This window comes from Dermacentor albipictus, chromosome 1 (assembly GCF_038994185.2).
Source record: "Dermacentor albipictus isolate Rhodes 1998 colony chromosome 1, USDA_Dalb.pri_finalv2, whole genome shotgun sequence".
NCBI classification, from domain to species: domain Eukaryota; kingdom Metazoa; phylum Arthropoda; class Arachnida; order Ixodida; family Ixodidae; genus Dermacentor; species Dermacentor albipictus.
The window spans coordinates 225,174,090-225,180,089 of NC_091821.1; the positions used below are offsets into that span (position 1 = coordinate 225,174,090).

The window sequence follows — 6,000 nt, forward strand, 5'->3', positions numbered from 1 at the left end:
GGGACGATAGGTTTGGGCATGTGGGTTATTCATCGCAATACAGAAAACATAGCGCAGTAAGGACAAAGGACAAGTCAAGACAGGACAAGCGCTGACTTTTAACTATGGTTTTATTGCGGATCCTGACCGTATACACACACCCATCTGAATCTGCAACAGGAAAGAAGCGACAGAGATGAAGAAGGTAAACAGCCACGCACCATCTGTGCCAAGGATTCAAGCTCTTTCTTTGATAAAACCACCGACGGCCAAATGACGCACTCATCTCCTGCTTGTGCTATCTCGGTGGCTTCTACGATTCCTCTGGTCAAGTTGTTCCGGCGGCGATACACAACAGTCTGTCCGAAAAGAGGATGGTAAGGTGGCTGCGTATCACATCTTTTACAATGGACTGTAGTGATGTTTCCGACTTTATTGTTGTGCTCTTGCAGACGCACATTCAAACATCTGCAGGTCTGATTAATGTAGTGTCTTTCAGAAGATAGTGGGATTTTATAAACAACGCCCCTTTTGCAGAAGACGCAAGCATCTTTGTGCTTGACAGCACACTCTGGTTGCGCATTCTTGTGGGTCAGGTCAACTTGCACAAACTGAAAAGCTTATTTGGCACCGTTAACAACACTTTGATGCTGGAACGTTGCCATACCTTCTTAAGGAGAAGGAGGAGGAGGCAATAAAGAGAGAAGGCAGGGACGTTAACCAGAAGTACATTTGGTTGGCTACCCTACTCTGAGGGATGGGAAAAAGGGAGTATAAAGATAAGATAGAGAGAGGGGAGGAAGGGGGAGGTAAGCCGAAGTGAGCTCGCGCACGCACGCGGAGTGCTTTTATGCTGGTAGGCAATCACTGCTACCTTATCTTTGTAACCTAATTGTTCTTACAGCGAAGCTGTATATGGCTAGTTTCCAGCGGGTCGATATCCGTAGACCAAAAATTGTGGGCAGATCCCAAAGATAGTGTAATACCGGGCCTACCCGCGGCGGAGGTGAAACAGGATTCAAGCACTCCGCCAACTTGCAAAAAATACGTTTGCTATCTTAGGTCCAAATACAACCCCTATTATATATTAAGCTGACGAGAACAAATACTACACTTTGACCCGCGTCGGCCATGTTTACGTTCGCACCGCCCTCTCTTTGTCGGCGTTCCAAGCGCTTGCGTATCGCCTTTCCTTTCCGCTTCCCGTGGTGCCGGTCCCGTAAGTGTGCTGCTCGCCAGGACCGCGAGGCGGAAAGAAATGCGAACCGTCCATGCGATCTCGTTCTTGCAAACTTGGAACGTTTCACTGAAGCAACAGCCAGCTATCAGAGGAAGTTTAGGGAACCAATTTGGTGTGGCCTGTGTTGTGTGTGACCGCTTGTGGCTTTGGAGTGACCTCACAACCATTACTGCACTGCGGAACGTCGACCAACGCACGATCGCCTTGGTTACGGTGAAGCAGTGTGTGCCTTCGGAGTGCGGCGAGGTGCCTGTCTGTTCTACGTGCCGGGGTTCGTTAGTAAAAGGTGTCGTGCCGCGTTTTACAACAATACATGGGTATGTATACCCCCCGGTGCCTCATCATCTTCCGAGGCTCAACATCGTGGAGGAGCGGCTAGTTGAGCCTCGCTTTCCATTTATGTGCATACGGTGTTTGACGCCCGGCAGTGGACAGTTCGCCATTAAGGGGCCCACATACACAGCTTCACTGGTCATCCACCTTCACAGATTGGAATGGCACCAATTTTTTTATTTCTCTTATCTTCCGCTCTCTGTTCATCGCTAATGCATGATTCAGCCTTGCTTCTGCGTTGCAGCCCTTCCGCAACTGGAACTATCGCGTGTCTCGAATAATCCACCGCCTCCAAGCGTGCCACTTTCAGAGAATAAACGAGGAGCAACGAAAAACAGGGAGGTTAGCGAGACGTAGGTCCGGTTGGCCACCCTGCAATGGGGGAAGTGGTCAAAGGGTGAAAATAGAGAAAGAAGGCGAGAAAAAAGAGACAGCACTAGTTACGCGCACGTATGAAGGTGCGCACCAATACTAAGGAAAACCTCAATGACTTGTCGACGTAAGGCACTGTAGCAACGCCCCCTTTGCTTTCTGCGCCAACGACTCAGCCCTTTAACATCAATCTTGCCCTTCGAGGCATCTGTCAGGGCATATAGTGGGTGCGCGAATTATTTGAGGACATAATGACGACTTCACAAATAGCAGATATTTCAGACAAGAATCGACAGATTTGTTCAACATTTTTATAGTGTTCTTTTACTGCAGTTATTTTTTTAAAAGAATGTAGAATAAAACTGTTTTATCGTCAATTACTGAATTCTGCTTCGACGACGGCTGCATGCTCGGATAAACTAGTGGGTGTTGATGTTCGGCCGTGCTTCCGCATTAGCATCATTTAGCGTTTCTTAGTAATGTGTGACTATTTGTTAGTCTTCCTCTCAGTGGTGCCCCTTAGATAGCAACGTAGCAAATTTGTTTTAGAAACTAAGACGCAATATTATTGGTGACATGGTCGCAGAAGTTCACAGCAAGCCACTCTTTGGTCGTGCCGCCCTTGTGTGAAGCAAATCCTTAGGAGTGCGGCTAAAGACATCGTGTATAGAAAGCTTGGCTGTAATTGGCTTTCCAGTGTTCTCACTTATCATGGCCTCCGTCTGCTGGTGAATCAACGACCTGAGTGGCGTCGCACCACTCGCAGCTGACACTTTAAAGCGAAGGTTTCTTTGCGAACCCTCAGTCTCTCCTGACAGTGGCTGCTGCCCTGCCGAATAAATTTGTGAGTATACATACAAATGAAGGTGCCCACGAAGTGGGTGATGTAAACCTTGTATGCTGACCACTTATGTCCAGCTTTTGAGGTTCCGGATCCATGACTTAAACCGCATGCACCTCATTGCAAAGTGGTGTGCAGGAGCTCACTCGACACACGTCCTGCCTCTTCGAGAAGTGAAGTGCAACTGACGGTGGTCCAGAGCAGACCACCGTCTATTGCACTATGTACGTATATACTTACACCCATACGGAGGACGACGACGAAGTGTTTCTTGGCGGAGTGTTGTTTTTCTACCTCTGACTATTTCTGTGAAATCTCCAGCGTATCTACAGTCCTCGCACCTAATTCGGTGACGATGGACATGGGCGTCTGCCGGAACCGGTGGCGTCAGCGACGGCCGCCTCCAGGAAACGGATCGGGCAACAAACTGACATCGACAGCGAGGGCATCTATGTCTACTCGCTCATCAGCGATGACCCTTCTGATGACGACGACTTCGAACTTGTGTGGAGTGCAAGGCGAAGAGAAGGAACACCAGGACCTCTTCATCCTCCAGTACAAAAACTGTTGGGCCCACGCGGAGCCCCGACACCAACACCATCTTGTTTCTGCCTATGATACCCAACGGTAACATGAAGCGGCTTAATAGGCAATCTGTCTCGATTCAGCAGGAGACCGTGGTGCCCAATGAAATCTCGGACAGAGTGAACACCCGCAAAAATGTACTGGCGGTTGATGTTCTCCATGCGGGTGCTCTTAGCGCCCTACGCAAGGTAACAGATTTCCTAGGTATACTTTGTGGCCCAAGATGCGTTTCTTGAAAAGGGACAGAAGAAAGGAAGACAGTGAAACAGATCTTGATGGCATAGAGGTGCGCTATCACATCTCGCTGGGCTCTGATGTCATCACCGGTGTCATATACGACGTAGACTTGGCCATCCTCAGCAATTACTTGCCGATTCTGGTTAAAGCAGCGAGTTATCAAGACGTCATTGTTGATGTCTTGCGCCTGGGCAACTCACGTTGCGTGATGATAGTTTTCAAGGACAACTGCCTGCCGTCGCACATTAAGGTAGGCCACTTTCGCCATCCTGTCCGGCCTTTCATTCCGAAGCCTCTGCAGTGCCTCAACTGCATGAAACTAGGACACGTGAGCAGCCTCTGTGAGAACGAAACAGTATGCCCCCGCTGTGCTGAGCCACACGCCGCGGATAAATGTGTAGCCACTGTCATGAAATGTTCAAACCGCCACGGATTTCATGAGGCTTCGCCAAAGGACTGCCCAAAAATTAAGAAAGAAATGGCTATCTCAAAAGAAATGGCGAGAGATCATTCCTCTCATCGAGTAGCCGCCACTAAAATCAGGAAGCTATGCTCCCGTTGACGACGTTCTTCAAGGAAATCTGTGCCGACGGTGACGCGTGTGTCCCGTCCACTGCCACCTCCTCTACTGCAACCTAGGCCACGCACATCAGAAAGGCCTACAAAGAACAAGGGGACTGAGAAGAATGTCGGCACCGAAGCCTAGCCTGCGTTGCCAAAGCGGCAACCACCTGCAGATTCACTGCACGCCGACGGAAGTAATCTACCCTGAGCATATCCTGCCGGTGGATTGACTGAATTGGATCGGTAAGTGGTTGTGATGGTGCGATCACTAACGAATACGATTTGCATGCTGCTGAACAAGCTGCAGACACCGATAGCTCAAAGCGTATTGCAAATACTGGACGCACTGAATCCAGTACTTGCAAGTCTATTATAAGTATCATGGCTCACCCAAACCTTTCTTTTCGCACTGAAGTTAGAAGTGCGACCATTTTTCAATGGAATGCCATAGGCTTGAAGTCCCGCATTTCGGATTTGCGCCAATTTGTCTTGAAAAACCGGTTTCCTATACTTGTTATTTGCGCGTCGGACGTACGTATCAACTCCTTACAGATTATCTGGTTACGAAGTTTTTGCTTCTTCCACATGCGAGGAATGAAGTAACGTTCTCATTTAAATCCGCACGGACTTGACCTATGTTTCGCATACGGTTAAGCCTCATGACTACAGCCAATACGTATGCCTCCGCGTCAGAAAGAACAAAGTTTCTTTCACTCTTATGGGTTGTTACATCTCCTCATCAAGGCAGTTTGACTGTGAAAGACTGACATATATATTACAGGAAACTGATGGCCCCTGGGTCCGCACTGGGAATTTCAATGCGCATCACTTGCTTTGGGGAATCACCATGATCAACTCAAGGGGAAATAATGTTGTGTCGCTGGCTACCTTTCTGACCTCTGCATCATGAACGACAGTAGCCGGATGTATCTGCGCGGTCGGTGTATAGCAGCTGCCTCGATTTGACCTTAGTGTCACGGAGCTTCATGTCATATGTCAAATGGTTTATCGACATCGAGACTCACGGGAGTGATCACATTCCCACCAGCCTAAATATTAATGGACTCACTCGGTCTTTCTCGCATAGTGTCTCAAAGAGCACTGACTGTACTATATTCACCTCGCTTATGGAAGAAGCGCGTCGGGGAGATTTCACCGGTAACGTCGACGACACCATTGTAGATGCAATGAAAGCTGCCAAGTGTTTATTATCAATCTCGTCAAACCATACGGATTTCGACATTGAACTTGAGACTTCGTGCGATTCGACGGCGTGCAGCGACGATACAGACGCACTAAATCAATTTATGATCTCAGAGACGCACGACGCATTCAAAAAAAAAAGAAAATTCCGCGTCACATAGGCAAACTAGAGAGTGAGCGATGGAAGAGATTCTGTGGGTCACTGGACCCTCGGAAGCCGCTTTCACATATCTGGAGGACAATCCGCAGTCTTCGTTCATCATCGCAAGAACGACACCCATTCGCAGCTTTGGCCCTCCATCTTGGCCAAACTGAGCTTGGTGTGGCAGAGGAATTCTGCGCGAAGGTCACTGGCGAGCCTGTCAACACCAACGTTGATGTGAGTTACCTCTCTGTGGCTCGGGTACCAGAAATGAACGTGTCCTTTTCCATGGAAGAACTCGAAGCTGCCCTGGGTATTTCCAAACGATCATCCTCTCCAGACCCTGACGGCGTCACCTTTGCTGCGCTGGGACACCGTAGGCAAGATGCACGAAGAGCGCTTCTGAGCAGTTTTGACAACTCATGGCATTGAGGTACAGTTCCCCTGCAATGGAAGTTAAGTCGGCTGGTACCTTTGCTAAAGCCGGGAAAATCTCCGCTGGAT

The 6,000-nt window shown here is 48.8% G+C and overlaps 1 pseudogene; it reads right to left on the minus strand.

Moving 5' to 3' along the window:
* Positions 1–931: 931 nt before the first annotated feature.
* LOC135912077 (U2 spliceosomal RNA) lies at positions 932–1,112 on the minus strand (annotated as a pseudogene).
* Positions 1,113–6,000: the final 4,888 nt, after the last annotated feature.